The 13,635-nt window shown below is 37.1% G+C and overlaps 1 long non-coding RNA gene across 1 annotated transcript in view; it reads left to right on the top strand.

The window, feature by feature from the left end:
* LOC150109643 (uncharacterized) overlaps positions 1–10,365 on the top strand; it is a 66,083-nt gene extending 55,718 nt beyond the window's left edge. Inside the window, exon 2 of the long non-coding RNA XR_016549973.1 lies at positions 8,486–10,365. This is a non-coding gene — a long non-coding RNA (uncharacterized LOC150109643). The remainder of the gene's footprint in view (positions 1–8,485) is intronic.
* Positions 10,366–13,635: the final 3,270 nt, after the last annotated feature.

The raw sequence follows: 13,635 nt of genomic DNA, 5'->3' as shown, positions 1-13,635 counted from the left end.
TCAACTCTAAGTATGAGGGCAATCTCTGGAAAGGTAGGCAATATCAAGTGAAGTGATGAAGGCAATTCGCTGCATTAGAGAAAGCAGTTAACACAACGAAAAAGATAAAGTTGGTGCTTGTCGAAGAAATAAACAGCAGAGTAGAAAATCGTTAGTAGCAAAGCACAAATTCACAAGGAGAGATGATGCAGGAAATAAGAAAAGGCTCATTGAATGCATTGATAGCGATATTTTCCCAGTGGTTCAGGACACAAGAGCAGTGGCGCACCCAGGAATTAATCTTGGAGGGGGGGGGGCGGGTACTCAAGATTTAATCTTTTAATCTTGGGGGTTGGGGGGGGTACTCTGACCCGGCTCAGGCAAAGTATCGCCGAGCACTACTTCATTCGCCTTGCGTTCACAACGGCCGTGATTCCCTAGAGCCAGAGGGTATTCCCACCTTATGTGACTGCTAATTCATAGGTGGTATAGAAATAGAAGTCACGACACAACATAAATAATAAAAAAAAGAATTTTAATTAGGAAAAGATTTTTGGAAATTTTTCTAGTCTTTTATTTCCTTTTTCTTTTGGGGGGTCAGGGCCCCTGTCACCCTCCCTGGGTGCGCCAATGCACAAGAGTATACAGAGAGTTTGAAATAGGAAGTGATCACTATTTAGTCTTGAGCAGGATAAAATTGAATTTCATATTGAAAAGAAGATGTGTAAGAAAAATTTAAGACGAATCAAAGTTGAACAGCTTTCAGAGGTGAACTGTAGACTGAAATACACAAAGATTATTGAAGAAAAATTGAAAGAGGTTGAGAACAGGAACCAAACCTTGGAGATTCAGTGGCAAACCCTGAAGAAAACATTGATTGAATCAGTCTTAGAGGAATATGGCGTGGTTGTCTGCAAGGACAGAAAAATCAGAACTCCCTGGTGGACACAGGAAGTTAAGGAGGCAGGTGAGGGAAAAGAAGAAAGCATATCTAGAGTTCCTGGCAAGAAGTCAGCATGTGATTTTAAAGAATACAGAAAAAATTTAAACCTAGCTAAACAAGTCATAGGAGGACTTTGGTAAGAACATAGAAAATAAATATCAGGAAGGTGGCAAAATATTGTGAAGAGTCTTGAAAAAGCTTAGAAATGGAGGAAGGAGTACTGTTAAAGTAATCAGAGATGGCAAAGGTGACATGAAAACTGAAGATAAAGATATTCTAGATGTTTGGAGTAATTACTTTGAAAGGTTGCTAAACGAAACAGTGACAGCAGGTTAGTATAAAACACTTAACAGGAATGCACATTCATACTTGAGGTAGAAAAGCCATCAAAGACTTGAAATGTGGAAAAATAGCCGAATGGGTGATATTCACCAGAAATGCTCAAATATGAATGGATACAAGTTTTGAAGTGGCTGTTCTGCATAATTCACAGGGGGCCAAAAGGAAATAAAACTGAATGTGAAAATTACAGAGGTATTTCCAGACTGGGTGTTCCTGGTAAGATTTATGCAAGTATACTTGAGAAATGGCTAAGAACAATTGTGGAATGGACGCTTGGTGAAGCTGGATTCGGGCTAAATAGAGGTTGCGAGGATCAGATTTTCACTTTAAGACATTAAAGTGAAATCTTGAGAAATAATTAAGAAATCTTGAGAATATAACTAGTATTGTATTTAAGTTTTGTAGATCTGGAAAAGGCATATGACAAGGCGCCAAGAGAGAAGCTATTCAATACGCTGCAGTTGTACGGTGTCAATGAGGCATTATATCAAGCAATACTTAGTCTTTATTTAAGTTGTGAGTCAGTAGTTAGAATTGAAGTACAGGAAGATGGTTTAATGTTAAATCTGGTGTGAGACAAGGGTGTACATTATCCCCTCTGTTATTCATTATCTATATGGATCACATTATGTAGGAAAGTGGTATTAAACATGATATCAAAATTAGAGGTGTTAATGTCAGCTCTTTGCTTTATGCGGACGATGTTATACTTCTAAATAAATCTGCAACAAGTCTGTAAGATTCTCTGATTAAATTGAATAACTGTTGTAATAGATACGGTATGAAGGTCAGCAATAAAAAGACAAAGATAATGAAAATAGGCAGAATCGCTGAAAATGTCAACTGTGTTGTGAACAGAGAACCTGTGTAACAAGTAAAACATTTCAGTTACTTAGGATTTTTAGTGAAGATGGTAAATTTTATATGGAAATAGACAACAGAATCAACAAAGCTGGTATGGTAGGAAGTCAATTGAATAAATTCATATGGAATAAGAGAAATTAGTCGGAACACCAAATTTATACAAGACAGTGTTCAAACCAGTTTTAACTTATGGATCTGAGAGCTGGGTCAGAAGTAAAACACTTGACCAAAGACTAGAGACCGCAGATATGAGATGCCTGAGAAAGATTAGAGGCGTGAACAGATGGCATCAATGGCAATATCATATTAAAAACGAGGATATTGGGAAAGAACTTGACATTGTCAGCATCCTGGAATGCTTTATCAGAGCTAATCTTAGGTGGTATGGTCACTTAAACAGAATTGGAGAGGAAATATTAGCAAAACAAGTGTTCTCTTCCCAGGAAAAAGACCCAGAGGGAGATCAAGATATAGGTTGATTGATGCGGTAAAAAATAGAAATATAAGATCTGATAATGTCGGAGTCTTGATAGGTAACAGATTGATTTGGAGGAAAATTGTAGATAGGAAGTTAGTAATGGTGTAACTTTTTGATGTAGTACTATGATCCTGTACATCCCTTTTGATAACGACTTAAATGATACTAACTCATCGACTACAAACAACCAACACTAGCTCGCTTGTTACACAAGCGAGTAAAAACATCCTTATAAGGACTGGCTTAAAGGGGCGAAGCAAGAATGCTTTTCATCTTCCCCGTTATCTGTAGAGGACAGTGTAGGGATAAGGTGTTATTGAGCTATTAATGCTCTGATAATGGCAGGAGGGTAACAGCAATAGCCGAGCCTCAGTTAAAACTTCATTGGCTACAGCATTACCATCCATTACCCTCCAAGGGGATTTTTTTTCTCTTCCCTCTCTTCGAGTAAAAGCATTAGTTCTTAAAAGAACTGGGAGATGGACTGTCCTTGACTGTTTATCCCGTCATCTGAATGAAGAAAATCTGTGTGAATGGGATGTTATTGAGCTAAAAGCTGTAGTCATGGCTGGATAACGGCAATAACCGAGCCTCAGTTAAAACTTCATTGGCTACAGCATTGCCAGTCGTTACCCTGGAAGCCCTAAAAAGGAATTTTCTTCTCTCTCTCCGAGTAAAAGCATCCTTATAGTCCTTATAAGGACTGGCTTAAAGGGGCGAAGCAAGAATGCTTTTCATCTTCCCCGTTATCTGTAGAGGACAGCGTAGGGACAAGGTGTTATTGAGCTATTAAAGCTCTGATCATGGCAGGAGGGTCACAGCAATAGCCGAGCCTCAGTTAGAACTTCATTAGCTACAGCATTGCCATCCATTACCCTCCAAGGGTATTGGATTGAATGAATCAATCACCGACTATGTAAGTAAAGGTGAAATCTCAAAAATACGGACGATCTCTAGGCCACTCTATAGTGGGCGAAAGACCGTCCTAATCTCAGCGTTGGTTCCACTCAGTGACGGGCTCCCCGACCACCGAGCAGAACCGCTCAAATTCCGAAGAAAATAATTCACCGGCAAAGCCCCTCAGTGGGCCGTGCCGATGAACACCTTCCCCGGAGACTCAAAGTGCTCCCTTAAGGCAAAAACCTAAGAGAGCGAACTCATTAACCCCGGATAACAGCAACAGCCTAACCTCAGTTGAACTTCATTGGTTCACATTGGTTCAGCATTGCCCTTCGTTACCCTATATGTGGGCATCTCATATAAAATCAGTCGACCGCATCTCACGGTCGATTGATTCTCCTATTCTGAGTAAAAGCATTCTTAATAGTTCTTATAAGAACTGGGCGATGGACTGAGTCCTTGACTCTTTATCCCGTCATCTGAATGAAGTAAATCTGTGTGGATGGAGTGTTGTTGAGCTAAAAAGCTCTAATCATGGCTGGGTAACGGCAATAGCCGAGCCTCAGTTAAAGCTTCATTGGCTAGCATTGCCATTTGTTACCCTGATTAGTAAGTAAAGGGTAAAATCTCAAAAAATCGGACGATCTCTAGGCCACTCCATAGTGGGCGAAAGACCGTCCATATCTCAGCGTTGGTTCCACTCAGTGACGGGCTCCCCGACCACTGAGCAGAACCGCTCAAATTCCGAGGAAAATAATTCACCGACAAGAACCCCTCAGCGGGCCGTGCCGGAGAACACCTTCCCCGGAGACTCAAGGTGCTCCCTTAAGGCAAAAACTCTAAGGGAGCGAACTCAAAAACTCAGCACCCAGGATAACAGCAACAGCCGAACCTCAGTTAACTTCCTTGGTTCAGCATTGCCATTTGTTACCCTGATTAGTAAGTAAAGGGTAAAATCTCAAAAAATCGGACGATCTCTAGGTCACTTCTTAGTGGGCGAAAGACCGTCCATATCTCAGCGTTGGTTCCACTCAGTGACGGGCTCCCCGACCACTGAGCAGAACCGCTCAAATTCCGAGGAAAATAATTCACCGGCAAGAACCCCTCAGCGGGCCGTGCAGGAGAACACCTTCCCCGGAGACTCAAAGTGCTCCCTTAAGGCAAAAACCCTAAGGGAGCGAACTCAAAAACTCACACCCAGGATAACAGCAACAGCCGAACCTCAGTTTACTTCCTCGGTTCAGCATTGCTAATTGTTACCCTGGAAGTCCTAAAAAGGACTTTTTCCTATTCGAGTAAAAGCATCCTTATAGTCCTTATAAGGACTGGCTTAAAGGGGCGAAGCAAGAATGCTTTTCATATTCCCCGTTATCTGTAGAGGACAGTGTAGGGATAAGGTGTTATTGAGCAATTAAAGCTCTGATCATGGCAGGAGGGTAACAGCAATAGCCGAGCCTCAGTTAGAACTTCATTGCTACAGCATTGCGATCCATTACCCTCCAAGGGTATTGGATTGATTCCATTTTCCACCGAGTAAAAGCATAATCAGTAACATAAATATAAAATCATAGTTAATTGAAATTATTATAAGGTGTATGCTTCAAATACACCAACAAAACTAAAACGTTTGATACAGTTGAAATAATCTTATTAATTAGATTACTAAATTATATATGAAAATGATTTTCTAATGAAAATTCAGGAAGAATTAATTTCTTCTTTAATAATTAGTTCCCGTAACGTATAACCGATATGAAGTCAGTAGCTTATAGTTTTTCAACTGTAATGTTCGAATGCGTTACGAAAATACTGACAGAATTCATCATAACCTAACAAATATCGTCAGTATTAAAATAAAGGTTAAAATGCCTGATGTGTTTATGTGTTACTTAATGTCAACTAAGCTTGTAAGGTAAGATCGCCTAATTGACCAGGTGCCATTATCATGTCCAAAATTTTCAGGAGAGTCAGTTTAGTAAGGGTGGAGACTGTTTATACTAATATTGTCATACAACTAAAACTGAATAATGTAAACGACAAATTAGCCTTTTTAATATCTAATTATAAAAATGCATAGCATATATAAATTTCTAATAGAATTAATTATAATATTCAAATTGTATCTTTTTTATTATTATATTGATGTATTTGTATCATACACCTAATAATATTATTCAGGTCACGCAACATAGAATAAAAATAAAAGTGTATTTTAGTTAGGATTGAGTGAAGAATTCAATCCAATACCCTTGGAGGGTAATGGATAGCAATGCTGTAGCCAATGAAGTTCTAACTGAGGCTCGGCTGTTGCTGTTACCCTCTGGGGCGCTGAGATTCTAGAGTTATGAGTACGCTCTCTTAAGGTTTTTGCCTTAAGGGAGCAATTTGAGTCTCCGGTGAAAGTGTTCTCCTGCACGGCCCGCTGAGGGGCTTTGTCGGTGAATTATTTTCTTCGGAATTTGAGCGGTTCTGCTGGGTGGTGGTGTGTGGGTGGAAGGCCATCACGGAGTGGAGCCAACGCTGAGATGGACGGTCTTTCGGCCACTATTGAGTGGTCTAGGGATCGTCTTAATTTTTAGAGATTGGCTTTACTTATGTATCACCAATGAAGTTCTAACTGAGGCTCGGCTATTGCTGTTACCCTCCTGTCATGATCAGAGCTTTAATAGCTCAATAACACCTTATCCCTATACACTGTCCTCTACAGATAGAGGGAAGATGAAAAGCATTCTTGCTTCGTCCCTTTAAGCCAGTCCTTATAAGGATAAGGGTAACAAATGAATAGGGAAGGTAATGGATGGCAATGCTGTAGCCAATGAAGTTCTAACTGAGGCTCGGCTATTGCTGTTACCCTCCTGCCATGATCAGAGCTTTAATAGCTCAATAATACCGTATCCCTACACTGTCCTCTACAGATAACGGGGAAGATGTAAAGCATTCTTGCTTCGCCCCTTTAAGCCAGTCCTTATAAGGATAAGTATTTTAGTTATGCCATTTCAAAATAATTTTACTGCATTCTTTGAAATGGAGACACGTAGGTTATGGATAGCTATTATTTAAGTTTTGCAGGGTGGTTTTCCAGGAGGAATCTGCAAAACAACAGGGATTTATTCCTTGAATGATCTGAAGCAAGAAAAATCTATATTTGTATTTTTCAAATTAGGTGTGTCTGCGAGCTATTTTTAACGGTTTCGCCATATGATAATACAACAGTGTTTTTCTTTGTAAGTGTTGTTAACAGAACTATAAATTTATTATCCGGTTTGTTTCTAAAATATTTCCAGTTTGTATGCAAGTGAAGCCAGCAGGGAATTAAATCACCGATGTTCATACAAATATTAGCTCATAATATCTCCCGCCCCGTATTTATTGTTGTCAATAATTTTGTGCAAAGTTCTGAATGTTTAGAAATTAGCACCAATGACTCGAGCGCCATCTGGTAGATTAGCATCCACGTTTTCCCTAATCCACTGCAGCATTTATAGGAAGGTTTTGTTGAAGTCTCATGGAAGGAGCTGTGTAAATAATTATGACATTTATGAAATTTATTAATGAATTTTAATTATTTCTTAATGATTAATTTATTCATTATAAAATTATTCATTTATTCATTATAAAAATTATAAATTCGATTTTTATGAAATATTCATTTTGTTTGAACTTCGAAGTTGGATGGGGTTATTTTTACAAAGATAAGAACGAGCTATAAAATTTAAATTTTCGGGTTAATTATTTCTGTATATTTATCAGATATTTTTACTATTTAAATGGATTAAACGTCCGTGCAAAGAAGAAAAAAAAAAGTATTACTAAATTTAATTATTTTCCTGATTTTTTTTTTTTTTTTTTTTTTTTTTTTTCGGGTGCCAATTAATGGACTGATACTGACACTGCCCATACGGTAGCGGGCAGGCTGGTAACTCGCCATATTATTTGGCTTAAGACTCCCTGCCATTTCTGACTTTTGAGATGCTGTCCATTGCTTCTGACAATACAGTGACATTGAGCATTTTGGTAATCTGCACAAATCCTTATCGAAATGATTACGTTATTTCTTGTAGATCAGTCGCAAAACTATTTCAATTTCATTTTTGGAATTTCTTTCAATTTCCCATTTTGGGTTGGAAGCAGTTGCAATCCATTCTCCCCCCCCCCCCCCCTCAAAATTATCTCAGTGAGGATCGAAATGACCGTCAGTTTCTGAAAACGACTCTGGATCTTCCATTTCCAGTTCTCTTGGCAAGCATTTTGATATAGCAGAGCCCTATCCTTTTTTTTTTTTTTTTTCAACAAAACACACATTCAGTTAAATCCGACCGAATTAGCTACCCTGTCACATTTCTTCCATTCATTCTATGTAATATCTCTCAACCGATTTCTGAATTTATCTACTCTTCGACTCCAAGAGGTTTTTCTAGACACTGTAATCGAATTCGCAGGCGAAGATAAACTGTTTGGCTTTCGATACCCCTCGAGTTCAACTAGTCAACTGGCAAGCGATCCCGATGACCAATGTAAATCCAACTTTTAAGCTGAACCAAGAAACTAATATATTTTTATATAAAATTATATATATAATACGAAGATGTATTGAAAGAAAGTTTTTTTTTCCCACAACAAAAGGGCAATAATTTCCCTCATTTTCGGTATCAGATTTTGCACTTCTATCATTAGACCTTGGAATTTAGCAGCGAAAATGGCACAGTGTGAGGAGACGATATCCATAAAAAGTTATATGATAACGAACGTTGAGACATCGATACTAAGACTCCAAGCTACGTAAATGTTAGCAGAGATTATTTATTTTAAATAATTTTGTTAAACCGTAGAATCAATTACAAGAAAACCTATTTTTATTCCAATGAAATATCCATTCCAAATACCGAAAAAAAAGTGCACATTAATTTTCAGAACATTACCATGTATACTGAATAATAACATTTTAACTAACCATTAATTTATTGTTTATTTTATTTCAGGTGGAAGTTGGAAATGTGACATATTATACTACAGACATGTCCAAGACCGAAACCTTGCTTGATCGCAACGAATTAACTAAAGTGATTGTTCTCAGTATAGTATCTGTGATTTTTTTCCTCATCGCCGTGTTTTTAATAGCAGTTATTGTGTGGGTCAAAGTGGAACACGACAGAAAGGTGAAGGAAAAATACGACATGGAGTCCACCATCGAAGATGATCAAGACGAAGGCAGGTTTCGGTACATTGATGATGGAAGTGATTTCAGCTATTCGGTGACGAGAGTATAAGGACTCAAATATGGTTTCGGCCGACATATAATGCTAAATTAAAAAACAAACAAAAACATTCCTTAATCAGAATAGCACAAAAGTCTCTACATCCGGTCACATGACTCGCAGTCTACTCGGTTTCCGGTCAAAGCAGTTCGTACCAGTGTCACAATAGATAAGCGTTCTGTTCGCCCTCATCTAGTACAGATTGATGATGTTACTAACGTAGAAAACATTAATTTTAATAATGAGATTACTAACATGTCCTTATAGTCCTTATAAGGACTGGCTTAAAGGGGCGAAGCAAGAATGCTTTTCATCTTCCCCGTTATCTGTAGAGGACAGTGTAGGGATAAGGTGTCATTGAGCTATTAAAGCTCTGATCATGGAAGGAGGGTAACAGCAATAGTTAGCAATAGCCTCAGTTATAACTTCATTGGCTAAAGCATTGCCATCCATTACCCTCCAAGAGTATACCTTCCTTTACTAACATGTGTTTAATTTGACTTCCTTTTGAATACAAAAGTATCCAATATTCAAAGGGGTGGGTAGGAATTAAAGATTTAATATTAATGAACAAATCGCTCAATAAAAATAATTATGTTAATCCAAGAACAATGTAAATAAACACAAAAAAATATAAATATTTGAAATTAAATGGTAGTAGTTTTTATTAATTTCTATTAATAAGACGAACAATTGTAAATTCATACGTACATACACAACAAACGCAATTTTTTGTTCAACGACAATAGTTGTTTTATGTATTAGCAGATGGCGCCACCTAGATGCGCGTTCCATTAACTGCAGTAGTTTTCAAGGATTTAAGAATAAATCATTGGAATGCAGTCAATTCTAGTAAGGTCATGACTGTACATAAATTTTTCTTTTCTTACACGTAGGCATCTACAAGGACTCCAACTCAATTCCAGCGGCGCCAGCTTTGGAATAAATATTCTTGTCTTCTTGACATACTGAACGTTTTCCGTGTTCTAAAATATCCAAAAAACATCCTTTCAGTTGATTTATTTTTTACGGTTAATTTTAAGAAGTGGACTACCCATAAGACATCATTTAATTTTGTTTTGTTTTGTTTATGAAATATAAATATATAATTATTAAATTTCAAAATGTGTAAAAGCAAAGAAATTCCCAGAATGCATTACTGAGGGTGGGTTTTATTCTATCCACTCGAACTTTGTTTTCGTTCAAAAACAGAAAGTGCCTCTAAAAATAATACGACTAATTTACCGATCATCTATTTTCACCTAAATTTCATTTGCTGAATGAGAAAATATTAAATCAGTTTCCGATTACTTGAGCAAAAGCAGATCAGATAAATTTTAAAAAGAGCAAGGAGGTTGCATCTAATTTTGCAGACGAGAATAGCATGTTTACAGTAATTATTAATTACTGACAAACGTAGATCCTCTGTGAAAGCGCGCGTGAAACCATGGCAACGATGTATTAAATAACATACGATGACAGTACTGTGCACAAATTCTGTTAAATAAACCTGTACAGCAGAAACAGATAGAATTTTTGTGATTTGTAATTCTCTGTATGTTTTTGTTTAAATGTAATATTTATTAAAAAAGGTTTTGAATTTATCTGTAGAGAGATTTATTTTTGTAATTGTTTTTATTCTCCTGTTATGTAAACATGGAGGTGACGCTTGGATACGAAAGCCAATCAAATACTTCGTTGATTTATGATAAAGTAATAAGAGTTTGCATTACGCATGCTCAAATTCAACGCATGCGTAGAATGGTTGATAAGCATAGGCAAATTTCATATGAAAGATAATTTGCTTAAAACGCTGTCTTTCACAGCATTTACTAACTTCAAGTTATAGGAAGCCTATGCAGAGTTGTTAAAAAAATATTCTGATGATAGATTGAATAACTTCGTGTGTTTCAGCTATAATGTCATGCCAAGGAATGCTCCATAATGTCACAATGATGTCATAGCATTAAAGAAGGGAATAAAACATCATTGTGGGGTGAGGGGGGGGGAAGCCCACAATATTGTGGGTTTATTATAGTTTTTTTATATATTTATTTATTTAACAATCTGGTTACATAGAAGTATTAAAAAGATAAACGTATTACACAGGGGAAGTGTATATAGAGATCTCTGGATTTTGCGACAGCACTCGATAAAATTCCATATGGCAAATACATATTCAAATTGTAAGAAATTGGAATGATTGCTAGCTTTGAATAGAGGAATGTTTGTCAAACAAATATCGGTGAGAGCAAGGTCGTGGAAGCTCATGTTAATTGCTTTATATATTGACAATACATTTCGAAATTTGGAGTTATAAGTTACAGTTATGCACTTGATTAGCAGATATGTTACGGCCTGTACTGCATTGATGAGATTGCATGCTTGGAGATGGCAGAGGCAAAGGATCTGGGGAAGATGGTGTCAAAGGGTTATAGTTCAGACGATAGGTACATTGCACAAGTTGTGAAATCCACTCAGAGGATTGATGCCTTATTGAGAAAGTGAGTCTGTAGCTTCAGTCCCTACCGACGATGCTCTTTGGATGGTAAAAACCTGGGTTCGAGTCTTGTGCAGGAAAAGAAGCTTCACAAGGAATTTTCAAGAGAACGCGAGAGTTGGCCAGTTTGAACAACTGGCCAGAAGAACACACGCAATTAAAAGCAGATCTAATACATTGACTTCCTTAAAGAGTCTGAAGCTTTAGTTGCTTCAGGTTGTCCTTCTCCCCAACCCAATCCAGCTGAGAGAGTGAACAAACAGCCGAGAGTGACAGTGCCGCTGTAGAGGCACTGAATAAACCACATTTGGACTGATCAGTGCAATGACTGGCTTACGTTTGAACAACGCAAACATGAACTAAAGCAGTAGTGAAAATGTGAAAGCGTAAATGAAGTTGTAGGGACGGCAGAGAATGAATTTCAAGCAGAACTTCCAACTGTGTCACGAGAGCCAAAACACCTAAAGTTTACGGCAAGAAATCGAGGAGAATTGTTGCACAATTACAAGAGATATTTTCAGATCATTTTCTCACCGAGATCAGCAAATCCTTGATGAGAATGGAGGACATTTTGAACACTTGAAATAATGAACCATTTAGACATTCCTGACTCAAACGAATCAGCTGTCCAATTCATTTTTTTAATTTCCTTTTATGGCAGAAGAGGGCGCCACCTTGTAATATTAGTAGAATACAGTAATCCCTCGATTAATGCGCCCCCGATTAGTGCGTCATTTTTTTTTCGATACCCAAATTCGATTAGTGCGCCTCTAAAATTCGTTTAGTGCGCCTATATATATCTTAAAAATAAATGTTAAAGATTTTAAAAATTTTCGATCTACACATTTTTATGGCTAACTATTTTAAAAAATCACTCACTAGGATGAAATAATTTAGTTACTGATTTAAAACATTTTACAAAGTTATTTTTAATGGCATACTACGCTACTTCCATGTTCGCTATGTAGACTATGTTCCAAATTTTTACCGCCAAAATTTATGTCGTCTGCTAATTACATAGCATTTACCTGATCATATCTCGGGCCTCCTTTGCAATTATTTTCCTTAATTTTTTTTTATTTTTTATTTTAAAGTATTTTCCCAACCTTTCATCATGAATAAAAGAATTAGTGAGCAAAAAAGTGAAAGTGTGAAAATGATTCGAAAAGATAGTTCACTAAAGAAAGTGAACAAGGCGAGTCCAGAGCAAAGATAAGACAAGAACACAAAAATGGGTGATTCAACTATAAGAGCAATTTTAAGCAAAGCTGCTGAATACAAAGTATTATAATGATTGAATTAGAGAGACTTCTTTGTACACGATCGAAGATTGTAACCAAAAACGGATCCTGCTAAGAACTGACCTCATTAAATCAAAAGCATTAAGTCTCTTTGACCTTGAAAGAAAGTGAACAAGGCGAGTCCAGAGCAAAGATAAGACAAGAACACAAAAATGGGTGATTCAACTATAAGAGCAATTTTAAGCAAAGCTGCTGAATACAAAGTATTATAATGATTGAATTAGAGAGACTTCTTTGTACACGATCGAAGATTGTAACCAAAAACGGATCCTGCTAAGAACTGACCTCATTAAATCAAAAGCATTAAGTCTCTTTGACCTTGAAAGAAAGGGCTATCAATGATGGAAAAGAAGAATTGGTGCTGGGTGGTTTGAGAAATAGCCTACATAATGTTCTAATCACAGGCGAAGCTGCAAGTGCCGATAAGGAGGTGGCGCAAATTATCCAGAGATTTGAAGAAAATTGTATAAGAAGGGGGGGGGGGGGGCTACTGTGACCAACAAATATTTAATGTCGATGAAACTGACCTTTTTTTTTTTTTTTTTTTTTTTTGGAAGCGAATGCCTTCCAAGACTTTTCTAACCAAATCAGAGAAATCTCAGCCTGGTTATAAAGTCGCAAAGTCGAATGAAATTACTGCTAGCAATATGTGATCCATTTGGAAGCTCGAGTGATTCCGACCTGCTAAATTTAGATGCACAGCGGGAAGATCCCAAAGAATATGAAGAAAATTTAATCACTGACAAGCACAAAGAGAGATTTCACAGAAACAAATTCAAAATATTTTTCGTGCAACCGAAACTTTTAAGTAGCAATGCTTAGAGACTGGCCTTTGTGAAAGAGAAGCAGGAAAATTTGCAGAAGAGACAGTTGTATGAAAGAAAGAACCAGAATGCCCGTCAGAATAATAGATTTATATTTTGAATATGTTTTATTGTCTTTCAGCTTCATAGTTTTCCTTTAACTAGGCCCTGAGACATACCCTAATTCTTTTATTTAAAAAACCAAGGGTAAAAAAAGAAATCTGAGGAACGAATTATACTTTTTTCCATAGGTTATTGTATTCGATTAGT

This window comes from Typopeltis vanoorti, chromosome 2, assembly GCF_054136105.1.
Source record: "Typopeltis vanoorti isolate ZY-2024b chromosome 2, IOZ_Tvanoo_1.0, whole genome shotgun sequence".
Lineage (NCBI taxonomy): Eukaryota > Metazoa > Arthropoda > Arachnida > Uropygi > Thelyphonidae > Typopeltis > Typopeltis vanoorti.
Note: the sequence above shows the minus strand (reverse complement) of the source record. Positions and strands in the feature narration are given on the sequence as shown.